This window comes from Malania oleifera, chromosome 8 (assembly GCF_029873635.1).
Source record: "Malania oleifera isolate guangnan ecotype guangnan chromosome 8, ASM2987363v1, whole genome shotgun sequence".
Classification (NCBI taxonomy): Eukaryota; Viridiplantae; Streptophyta; class Magnoliopsida; order Santalales; family Ximeniaceae; genus Malania; species Malania oleifera.
Genome location: NC_080424.1, coordinates 20410365 through 20423704, shown reverse-complemented (window position 1 = coordinate 20423704; position 13340 = coordinate 20410365). Strand labels below are relative to the sequence as shown.

Below are 13340 nucleotides of genomic sequence, written 5' to 3'. Positions count from 1 at the left end.
ATTGCAAATAAGGACAAGCGCTACTACAGTCTCTACCAGATAAAAGTAGTTGGCAGTTGGTGCACTCTTGCTACCTCGTGCCCTCAAATGGCCCTCTTCCGCTTGGCCTAAGATTCTTAGCTTAGTACTTCTATAAATAGTAGTGGAGTGTAGTCAGAGGCAAGGCGTCTAGCGTCTGATTCAAGTTGAAGCATCGCTTTGTAGGAGTAGGGTACTTTATATTTTACATACTTTCCATTAGTTGTTAGAAACACCAAAAAAATCCCGCCTTTACACTTTTTTTTATACAAAGCTTAATAAACTAATCTAGAAAAAGGTTGATAACTGCACTCTAATCCTCGTGGGGTGTAGGTCCCTTTAGAAACCCACTTCAAATCATGAGTTTGCAAAGTCGTCTGAACTTAAAGTAATGGCGAAACGTCCACCGGTTCCCGTTGTTCAAATATTGAAACCCCAAGCTCCCCGCCAACTTGTGGTGGCGGAGCAACCACTTAGGCCTCTTGGGGACTACTTTGTACCTAGTGCATACACCTCGCCATCTTGCATCCGATATCTAGATGTTAGGGCAACTCAATTTGAGATCAAAACTTCTTTCATCTCAATGGTTCCCACTTTTTATGGGAATTCAAATGAAAATCCTTATAAGAATCTAGCTGAGTTCCTCATGATTTGTTCCCCCATCCGCATCCACAATTTTGGTGATGATGCTCTCCACCTTAGGCTTTTCCTATTCTATTTGAAGGATAAGGCCAAATATTGGCTGACGTCCTTAAAGCTGAACTCGGTGGCCCACTGGGCCACCATACAACACAAGTTCTTGGAAAAGTACTTCCCAATTGGGAAGACTAACCAACTTAGGAGAGCCATCGCCAGTTTCTCACAGATGGGTGGGGAACTATTTTTCGAGACTTGGGAGTGCTTTAGGGACCTGCTACGTCAATGCCCACACCATCAGATCCCTAAGTGGCAATTGGTTCTGACCTTCTATGAAGGGTTAGCTAAACATGATAGGTCGATGGTAAATGCATCATATGGAGGTACTCTCCTCGCCAAACACAAGGATGAGGCCTGGGTTCTCTTTAAAAACCTTGTCGAGAATTCTCAGCAACATAATGTTGCTGCTCATAGACCCTCCAAACCGTCCACTTCCAAATCTATAGGAGTTTATGAGTCGGTCACAGGCCATGACCTAGCACCCACCCTGCACACTATAGTTCAAAAATTAAATCGGGTCTTGTCTTAAGGACAAAAACCGCAACCTGTGGCATGTGCAAAGGTGTGTGTCATTTGCTCAGAGCCCTCATATACATGCTACAATTGCCCACATGCACCTTCCTAGCTTGAGCTTGTGTAGGAAGAAGTTAATTCTACCCATAATTGGTATGATAGGCTGTCAAACAACCCCTACTCCAATACGTACAATTCTAGGTGGTGGCAACATCCCCACTTCTCTTGAAGGCCACAAGCTCCAGGTTTCCAAGCCCAAAGACCTCAAATATCACCCAATGCTCCACCCCCTCGCCCGTATCGAAACTGTCAAAATCCTCTCATTACTACCCCAAGACCATCATCTTTTAAGCAACCATCTACTCCTCAACATATGTATGATCCCTTCTAGGAGAGGGTTTTGAAAACCCTCAAGGGAATAGAGGCTAATTGCCATGCAAACTGGAAACTACTCAACTCTCATTCCAAATCTATTGCCAAGTTAGAAGCCACAATGGGGAAACTAGCTACTTCTTTGAGTATGAGAGATAAGGGTAAGTTGTCGAGTCAGCCTCTCGTGAACCCTAAGGGTTAGTATGGGGTAGAATATGCACTGAACACTAGACCTGCATCGCATCATGAGTAGACCCCAGGTGGTGACCACTCTTAAGAGTGGTAGAAGGGTACCCAATAGAGCTGAGGAGAAGTTAAGCACGGGTAAGGGTAAGGAGAAAATGAGGGCAGAATCCAATGTTGAACCCTGTATCACCTCCTCCTCTAGATCGATGAGCAACCCTGAGATTTTCGCTCCCACTTCTGAAGGAATACTACCCCATTATGTCCCTCCAGTGTCATACCCTGTAGTCCTTCAAGCACCTTTTAAATCTAAGAAGCAAACCAATACTGAATCCATCATGGACATATTAAGGCAAGTAAATATCAACCTTCCTCTCTTAGATATCATTAAGCAGTGCCTGCTTATGCTAGGTTCCTCAAAGACCTGTGCACCCAAAAGCACAAATCTAAGGTGCACTTGAACAAAAGAGTCGGACTGACCAAGAATGTGAAATCAATTCTTTTAGGTTCTACTCTCCCCAAACTTACAGACCCTGGCGTTGCCACCGTATCATGTGTAATTGGAAATTATACAATCGATAGGGCCCTTTTAGATTTGGGAGCGAGTGTGAACCTGGTTCCTTACTCAGTCTACAAACAATTTAATTTGGGAGATCTGAAAGCAACCCTGGTCACCTTGAGGTTAGTTGACCAATTGGTAAGAAAACCTCGAGGTGTTGTCGAGGATGTCCTATTAAAGGTCGATAGGTTCTTTTATCTTGTTGATTTCATTGTTTTAGACATGAAGCCTACTGACCCAACTAAGAAATAGATTCTGGTCCTTCTATATCACCCATTCTTAGCCACAGCTAATGCATGCATCCAGTGTAGGACCAGTATTATGGATATATCCTTCAGCAACATACAGCTCCGACTGAATGTGTTCCATGCCCCCCAGAACCCATCATATGATGCCTCATATGAAGATATAAACATTATTGACGAGGGGGTTGGGAAGGATGCCCCTTCGACTCTTTTGAAAAATCCCCTTGAGGATAGGCCTTTGGTTGATTGGTCTTCTACTTTAGGTTTAGAGGACCCGTGTGTGCATGTCTTTACTATTGGTGAGTCGGCCCCTAACCTATAAAAAAGGCGCTAGAAAGCTAGGTTCAAAAATCTTCCTACTCCCTCTAGCATTCTAACATGTCCTTTCATTGAGGCCCCACCATTACTTAAGTTGAAGCCCCTGCCTGCTACCCAACATCCACTAGATAAGGTCCAAGTTGTGGAAGTTGACATGATTGATAAATGTGTTAAGGATGTAGCTCCCTCAATTTTTTGGCGGGACCCTCAAGAGGATATACTTAAACCTGATAGCCTCTCCATATCTAGCTTGGAGAACCCGTATGAGCAAATCTTTGCTATTGATGCCATAGTCTCCAGCATAAAGGTAAGACTATGGGTAAGCAAACAGTGGTTTAAGGAAGTAATGGTAGAAGATACCCTTTCTTTCGAACCTGGGTGAGTTCAACCTGAGCATTCATTGCGTCCGGCTGAAGACGGTAAACGTAGCGCTTATGGGAGGCAACCCAATTGTATTTCTTATTGTTCTTTCTACTTTGAGTCCATAGGTTGTACATGGTAGAGTGCATAGTGTTTAGGGTCCTTATAGTAGGTCATAGGTAAGTTGGGGGGTGCTTCTAACTCATATTAGGTCAGGGCTAGTTCTTGGGATTTTCTTTTGATGCGCTCTCTGTGTATATACTGTCTTCTTTATTTTTATTTTATTTCTTTTCTCTTATTTATATTTTCTTTTGTCTTGCACATCACCATGCTTTTGGAAGGGTTGTACATGTTCTCTTGATGATCTATATATATTGTACTACTTATGAATATAAATGAAAATACATGGTGTTTTTGGTATCTCCATGTCTTTTGTGTTTCAATGTATTATTGCATGCGATGTCTGGATTTTATGTTTCTTACTTATGTAGGTACTCTGGTTGATTTTTATTGCACCATGCCATGTTTCCTCTCCCATGATTCCCAGGTTCTTTCTTTCCACACTTCAGTGAGGACACTGAAGTTTTAAGTTGGGGGTAAGGGGTAGGAAACCACTACATGGCATATTTCAAAACACAAAAATGACACCTTTTTAAAATATTTTCATGAACACTGGGTATTTAATGCCATGTTAACATCTATTATACTCTTTACATACTCTTATATTACCTAGATGTTACATGCATAGGCTTATCAGTTATATGACCTTATTATGCTCACTAACAAAGTAGTGAGTTGTTTATGCATAGTTTCACATAACATAGCCTATGTACGAATATAACACTTTATGTGGGTTCACTAGTGATGCATTTGTGTTAATGTGGTTATGTAAACTCTTGTATTCATATGGTACATCACGAGGCTAAAAACGCACTTACATGTGATTTGTAGTACTTAAGGTTCTTTGAGAGCACTGAGAGAAAAACTGTGGAGACTATGACACCCTGTGAGGCACTGTTGAGTCATTCGTTCATTTCTTGAGTTGTTGACATCAAACTTCGAGTTTATGGAACTCAACTTTCCCTTTCTTTCTGAATTTTCTTTACCCGCTAGTCTCGGTTCTTGCATTTGCTAGCCTAGATTTGATGTCTAGTGAGAAGATATAAACTTAGGTCTTGTAGCCTACTCAAGACGTGAAAATTGAGCCACCCCTAGAAACAAACTTAGTTCATAGACCCATTTTCGAGCTTGAAATCCCATTGGTGATATGAAGAAATAAAATGTTGTGAAAAATATCCTAGCTGACCATGAAATAAAAATGACAAAAAGAATGAGCAGAAGAAAAAGAAAAAAGAAATGAAAAATATGTAGAATACCTGCTTTATATATGAAAAGGTCAAGCTAGGGACACAAAACATGACTCTTCAACGATTTGATGCATGAGTTGTATTCACACCTGGTCTATAAATAGGTCAATCTAGGGTAGTGAGAAGATGCTAAGGTGAAGGACCCGACACCTCATGTTTGGATGGATCCCATTCCAATGAGACAAGTTTACTCCATGCTTAACGTCAGTTCTTCAAAATATGTGAGATGTTTGATCATGACATTCTTTCTCACATATAAGAGTGAACCTATCTTTATTGAGTGTTTTTTAGGGTATACCAGTGAGGCTAAGTCAAAACAACCATTCTATAGGTGTCTAAGGGTATCCTAAGTGTGGCAGATCATCCACCTTACACATGCCTTGTGGTGTAACCTATTTATGCTTGAATTTACATGATATAGCTCTGAATTGCAATTGCTGGGTGATTCGCTGTAAGTGTATTTTTTCTTATGGCTAGGTATTGTAGAGACTTGCATGAGTAAATTGCTATAGTGTGTGTGTATAATGGAGTCATGTATGAAAATGCCTACATGTTATTAGGTTATATTCTTGTATGTAAAATGGTATGACTGTATTGTATGCAATATTATCTAATGTTCACTGAGTTGGGGTTTGTGGGTATTGCCTTGGAAACCCTCACGATACTATAACTCATCCACTAGGATCAACCTATGGGTTTAAAGCCTTATTGCATATGGTAAATGCAACCGTGTTTCCCACTAAAGAGGAGGTAGATAGGACTTCCTTAGTTTTCTTAGTTCTTGCTTTACTCGAGGACTAGCAAAGTGTAAGTTGAGGGTTGTGATGAGTCCTTAGAATGCATGATTTTAGGCCCTCATTTACCTTTGTTTTATCTTCTTTTATTTTTTATATGCCCTTCGTTATCATATTTCGGAGTTATGCAAGGTTTGTTCGTGTTTCAGGAAAAACAAGTTAAAACCGAAGAGTTAAGCAATACGAAAAGTCAAGGGAGTATTTGGGATACTTTAAGCTCAAATCAACTATCTAGCCAAACTCCTAATGCCTCAACACACATAAAAGAGAAAAAGAATCTGTTCGATCATGTGGTGCGACCAACTAACGCAAGGGGCAACCAGGGTAAAAGCTGCAGACTCCAAGGTTCGGACTGAAGAAGAAATGCTGCAAGGTTCAACCAAGTGTTTGACCATGTGACCCTTAAGGGCGACCAAGTCGAGATACTGAAGCTTATTGAGCTGAAGTGAAGATTGAAATACTAAGAGTCTTGATGAAGTGCTCGACCAGCAAGACGTTGAGGGGCGACCAAGTCTAGATCTCAACCAGCATCTCGACCACCAATTCGACTAGAAAAAATAGGGGTCCGACCTAGTCTCCAGCAACGATCTTCTACGCGAGATTTTGTGTTAAAATTTCCTATTTCAAAATTCAAACCTTGTAAACCCTAATGGGTATAAATATTAGCTACGAATATGTTCTAGGGGTTCCTCTTTGGCTAATTTTAGGTTAGTGATAGACCTAGAACACCATTGAGAACCAATGTACATTAGTTGAATTAGATTTCATTATCAGTTCTAGATTGTACAAGAGGTGTTCAATAGCCTATGACAACCGGAGGTGCTCTCGTATTTTCTGAGTAGATTAGATGGTCATTCCAGTGCAGGGACACTTGTTTGTGAGAGACAACTCGAATACCAAGGGATCATTTTTACATGCTCTCAATTCACTGCTTTAATTTATATGCTTTTTGTTAATCACTTTCATTTACTGCTTTCGATTTACTGCTTTGATTCTAATGAAAGATTGCAGATAAGGATAAGCACTACTATAGTCTCTACTAGATAAAAGTAGTTGGCTATAGAACCATAGAGGTGTTCGTGATAGTTGAAATAATGTATACTCTGGTTCCTAACCGTGCTCCGGACGGTTGGTGTACCCTTGCTACCTTGTGCCCTCAAATGACTCTCTCTCACTTGGCATGAGATTCTCAGGTTAGTACTTCTGTGGATAGCTAGTGGAGTGTAGTCAGAGGCAAGGCGTCCAGCGTCTAATTCAAGTCGAAGCATCGCTTTGTAGGAGTAGGGTACTTTAGATTTTACATGCTTTCCATTAGTTGTTAGAAACACCACAAAAATCCCACCTTTTACCCTTCTTTTTATACAAAGCTTTAATAAACTAATCTAGAAAAAGGTTGATAACTGCACTCTAATCCCCATTGATCGATACCCAATTTTGCCACTTTCTACTGAACTTGAGATTAAGTTAGGTTTTATAAATATTATTTTTGCTAGTTAAGGACCTCAAGGCTTGGCAAGCGTACCATGTTCTTGTCTTGGTTTATCATTGATTGCTACATTGATTGATTCAATGTTTCGCTGTGCAAAAACAATTTGTACAACACCTTTGATTGCCTATAAATCTAATCTTAATGCTCAATGACCTTATCTAATGGGATTATTATCCTCCTAAATTTGGATCTGCATTTTGTGCCTTATCAAGCTCAAAACACGTGTACTAGTGCTATGTTAGCTTCTTATTTTTTATGAAATTAGATAAGAATCCTCTCTCTCTCTCTCTCTCTCTCTCTCTCTCTCTCTCTCTCTCTCTCTCTCTCTCTCTCTCTCTCTCTCTCTCTCTTTCTCTCACACACACACACACAGTAAATCTTAATATTCTCTCTCTTTAAATTTTTCCAAAATTCTCACATCCTTTTAATTGATACCTTATTACCATTTTCTACTAATATTTTCCCATTTATTGAATTATAGGTGGAACCTAGACCCCTAGTAGTACCTAAATTCCATTTTTATCATATTTTCATGAAAATTATTACTAACCACAAGTTGAGAAATTCTTTTATTAGCACTTTTAGCACACTTGGCAAGCTAGGTTGTCCCAAATGATATAAATAAGGATGAGACTACAACTATCATGAGAGAGCAATTCCATGGAAATTAAAGTTGTGCATAGAGGAGTTTTGAAAGCTCCCAACAAAACCTTCATAAGTTCCCACAAACGTTACCAATCCAATCACTCATCAGTCAGACATCGTGGAGCCAGTGTCACTCATTTGACAATTTCCATGCTGTTAAACCATCACTTGACAGCAATCAATCAATTTGGATTTGACCATCCATTCATTCATCGGAAATATGCTAAGGGGAAATTTACCCCATAGTCAAGCAAAATTCATTAGGGTTAAAAAAACTCTACTATTGGCATCTATAAGTACACATAAATATTTTAAGCATCTTTGTTGGTTAAGTGCCTCATAGATGACTATAATAATCATTTTTAAAATTCTTTGTCAACAAAATATGTTGAAGAATATGGGAATCTTGTGCCACCAATAATAAAGATTTTGAGGATCATTTATTAAATGAATATATTAATTAAAGAAAAAGAGGAACCTAAACCATTATCTATGAAGATTTATAGGACCTTTTTTGGGCCAATTACCTAAAAAATTATGAAGATACTAAGCGTGTTCATGATGGAGATTATAATGATTCTGTGTTCCACTCAATTATTACAAGATTAGGCATGTTGATTAAATAGGCCTTTCTCCTTATCTTGAGTCCAAGATAATTAAACGAAGTGCAACAAATTTTAATAGAAAAGGTTTGTTGTTGATGAACTATTGATTCAAGCAAAAGTTAGTCTTTCACTTGGCCCAAATTAGGTCAAAGGTGACTAAATTGTATCCTTGATGCCTGATCAACCAAAGTTGCTCTAAACAAAGACAATTATAAGAAAAGGGGAGGTAGAGACATGTATAGTTTATTCCATATTTGACCAGGATGAAAATTACTTGGCCTAGGAAGATAATAAAATTTTGAATGCAGATTATATGACAACAACAAAAGCAAATTAAATATATTTTAATAAGTTCATGTGGACGAGTTGTAAAAAAGTATGACCATGGTATGAGCTAAAGCACTGATAGTCCATAGTCAAGCACTACAATGTACAACTGAATATGGAGGGATGCAAAATTATGCATTTTCTTGGCTATATTAGAATTTAGAATATGCATTTACATGGTCAAAAGCTTAATACAAATATCCTTTTCTTGGTTTAGCCATGGACCAAATTATATCAGCCACTTTTCATATTTTTTATGACGCCCCAACCTGGGTCTACTAGAGAGCACTGCATCTCTCCTCCTCCACCTCGACCAGACAACAGGGGATGGGCCTTATTGGATTAATGACTGGCCTCACAGACCAACATGTGTCTTTTTCAGTGTGTTTTGTCCTCACTCATACATTTCTTGAAAAAACTTCCTAAAAGATCACCCATCCCAAGATTACTCCAACTCAAGCACACTTAACTGTGAAATTTTTATGGGAAGGCTCCCAAAAAGAAAGATACGCATTGTTGATATAGATAGTAACATCTAATCTTTTTAAGCATTTCTTCCATAGGGTATCACATTCTCCCCCACATAGAAAACGCAACGTCCTCATTGCGAACCCACAATTCCAAACCTGTGAATCTCATCACACTTCCGACTGGGTAATTGTTCTGATACCACTTTGTAATGTCACAACCCAGATTTTCCAGGGAGCACTACGTCTCTCCTGCTCCGCCTGGATCAGACAACAGGGGGGTGAAACTTATTGGACTAATGACTGGCCTCACAGACCAATACGTGTCATTTTAAGTTTGTTTTATCCTTGCTCTCACACTTCTTGAGAAAACTTCTTAGATGGTCACCCATCCCAAGATTACTCCAAGCCAAGCATGCTTAACCGTGGAGTTCTTATGGGAAGGCTCCCAAAAAGAAAAGTACACCTTGTTGATATGGGTAGTAATATCTAATCCTTTTTAAGCCTTTCTTCCATGAGGTATCACATTTTTCAATTTTAATAAGAAATGAGTCCCATCCATTTGCACTTGAATGACAATTTTCATTCAACACTTGATTCTCAACCCAATAGCTTAGATTTATTAAGGGGTTGATGATTGCATATTTGGTTAGTCAAGATTTTTTGGATATAGTCATTTGACTAGAATTTTAGTCAATAGAAGGAGTTTATGTCCGCCCACCAACTTGAAAGGCTTATCATCGAATAGAAGGATTATTATTTTGTTGGGGGTCATATAGATAGATATTCTCTTTTATCTAAGTATTGTTATTCGTTGGAATATTTTAGCTAGCGATTACCTTTATCTATTTTTTTTTTATTATCTTAGTAAAGTTCATGTTTAAAAGGAACTTGAAGTGTAAGTGAGTGATGACTTTGAAAATTATTATAAATAAGGGAAGTGATCTCATTTTTTGCAAGGCATCTTCCACAAAATCGACAAACACATCTTTAGTGCTATTAATTACTTATTTTATGCAATTTGATGTACTCTCTCTCTCTCTCTCTCTCTCTCTCTCTCTCTCTCTCTCTCTCTCTCACACACACACACACACACACACACATTGTTATCCTTCTCTAAATATTTATTATTTTCTCTCGCTAAATTTTACAATCTACATTCTCACCTCGCCTTCTAATTTCTCTCCTCATCACCATTTTATAATAGTATTTTCCTATAAAAGAAGTGTATGACCTTGAATCCAATAGTCAATAAATTCAATTTCCTATGCATTTTCATTGAAATTTCCAATTCCTGTAAATTGGCAATATAGTTTTTATCAACATTTACTGTAGGTGGGATTAGTATGGTGCAAGATACTAGAAACTTGGATATAATCAAAGTTGTTATAAAGCGATCAAAACCAATAACAATCATACCATGCATGTATATACGTAAGTTTCAAAAAGTCCTCCAAGACTTCTACAAGTTTCACCACATACTCTACCAATCCATTGACTCACTTTGAAAACATCATAAGGCAGGTGTCACACATTCTAGAATCTCTAATTGGTCAAACTATCACTTTTGATCATATAAATTTATTTGGACTCGATCATCCAATCACTTTGACATTATACTAGGGGACAAGCATTTACCTCACATTTTGGCCAAATTTAATAACTAAGGGGCAACGAAACTCTTTCTACATCTTTGTCTATGGGAATTTTGAGGAACCTTGTTGGCATTTACATCAAAGAAATTGGCGTGTCCTAAGACTACCAATAATGAAGATCTAGATTATTCTTTATTGATTAACTACATATACAAGAAAAATAGGAACCAAAAACTGTCGGCTATAAAGATTTTTAAGCACCATTTGTTGGGCAATTACCTATAAAATTGTAACAATCTTTTTTTGATCAAAGGGTAAAAATATATTGATCAAGGTAAATAATTACAAGTACACTGGGCATCCCCAGGCTAAACAAAGAACCAACCAAGTAAAAGCAAGATCAACTTTAGAAAAACATCACACCTGGGCATACCCAGGGGCCAATAAGGCCAAGTACAACTTACTCCTTTTAGCTCCTAAAAGAGATCATACACTTTTAATGAGACTAGAGTTACAATTAAGCCGTGTATAAGCGTACATTGACCCATATACATGTTTTTGAATCAAAAGAATCAACTCCAAGATAGAGATGGAGTGATTTTCAAACTTTGCTCTGTTGCGAAAATGCCAAATGAAGTACACACAAGCAGCAAATCCAATCTTCTGCGCAATTGCATGAGATTGTAACAATCTTGATCCTATTAGTGATTGCTAGAGATTATGATACCTTCATGCTTGACGATTACATTGATGATTAGGAGAACACTAAGTTTGCCGACTATGCAAGCCTTATCCCTTATCTTCAAGCTTGAATAATTTAAAAAATATTAGAAAATTTGAATAGGCAAAAGTTTATTATAAGCAAAACTATTGGTTGAGCACGAATCTCTCTTTGAATTGGTTCAGATTGGTCATTGGTGGCTAAATTATGTCATCAACTAATGTTATATTAGCCAAACAAACTCTAAAGAAAGGTGTCTATCTCTTTTTATAGTAAGAAAAATAAATGTAGGGGCATTGTTTACACTATAATTTGATTAATTAGGAAATTTATTGGCCTATGAAAATAATGAAACCGGTGAATACATATTTTATGGTCAAGTTATACAAAAAGGAAAAAAGCAATCAAATATGATTTAACCAGAGTGAACATGGTTTGGCGCAAGCAAAAAAAATATTTTTTAATTATTTCATTATTTTTAATTTTTAGTGGTCCAAAGTAGTCATTTATTAATTACAATTGATTAAGGATAATCTATCATTTAGAGTCATGAAAATTCCTAAGCTCTCATCGGATTGGATGAAAAGCATAGTACTCAACAAATCTATTAGTCATGTGTAAGATAATTAAAAAACATAAACGGGACCACACTTAATAGCTTAAGCTTCTTAGTAAACAAATTCATTAACATTGTACCAAAACCTTTATAATTAGAAGATCTAGAATTTGATATTTGTAGTGCCCTCATTCTTCTAATTAAAACTAGATTGAATCATAAGCTAGTCCTTGCTCCATAAGTTAAATCTAGTTTAAGCCCTATACTTCTAATTAGCACAAATGAAGACTTGTATTTATTGATTTATGCAATTAAACTTATCATCTAAAATAGCATCACTTTAGAACCTAAATATCAATGCCTCGACTTTCTCATCTGATTTATTGAAATTCCTAACTTGAAAATAAACAAGAAAATGAGCTTCTTTATGACCCAACAATATTCACATTCCTAGAATGACCGCCAGTGTCTTAGGTGGTCATCTCCTATACATCTTGATTGTGATAAAGAAATCTTATCACCATAAATCAATTGAACTAGTTGTCTATAAGAGGTTTGAGTGCCTTTTAATACCAATAAGAAGTGCTAATTAACCACTTCCTATTTTATACTATCTTTTAATAAAATAATTAATACTAGGCTCTTAGAAACTAATAGTAATACATGACCATATGATCCTAGCTCTACATTTTATATATGCCCAGTGAATTCCACTACTGTCATTAGACCTAAGTTGGATGACAAATATATTGCATGAAAATATCAATGAATACCTTAAATGTGTTGGATAAAAGTATAGGGGCAAAATGGCTCACTTAATGGTATAAGGAATGGTGATGTTTCTATGCTTTCACCACTCTTCAAGTCTAAATAGGATTTTGTGTATGGACATATATATATTAGACATAATTAAGATTCATTATTAGGGCCATATATAGTAGCTTAAGCTTTTACAACATTGATGCTCTCATTTTATAGTATTGATAATTTATCTTATGAAGTAGAAGAAAGGAAAATATCCCCTAAAGAGGCTATAGATAAAGAGTTTAACAAGCTATGAAAAGTGTATTTAGAGAGCTTACAATCTAGATTGATTGGCAAAGGAAATGCACAGAAAATGGAGGATCTATATAAACTTCATCAACTTGAAAAAGGCTCATCCTAAGGGCAACTACACATTCCCAAGGATTGATTAGTTGGTCAGTGCAACCTTAGGGCTTATCACCAACTAGTGGCAAGAGTGTCAGGCTCTATATCTGAGGGCGTGAAATATCGCCTCTTACCGGCTGAGCACCAAAGGGTGTGGATCCACCAGTTGTACTGGTACGATGCCAACGAAGTGTGGGCTATGCCATGTGTCGGGATGCCATGTAATGCGGGCCGACTTCATGCCGAAGGGTGCGATGACATTGTGCCAAAGGGCGCTGGTGGACTGCGGTGAGTTTGCTGGGGAAGCAGAGAGTCGGTCCTTCAGAGATGACATGAAGCTGATTCAAGGAAATGTTCTTTG

The 13340-nt window shown here is 37.5% G+C and overlaps 1 non-coding gene across 1 annotated transcript; it reads right to left on the bottom strand.

Moving 5' to 3' along the window:
- Positions 1-851: 851 nt before the first annotated feature.
- LOC131163182 (small nucleolar RNA R71) lies at positions 852-957 on the bottom strand. Its single transcript, XR_009138959.1, has one exon. It is a non-coding gene; the product is annotated as a small nucleolar RNA R71 (small nucleolar RNA).
- Between the last annotated feature and the right edge of the window lie 12383 nt (positions 958-13340).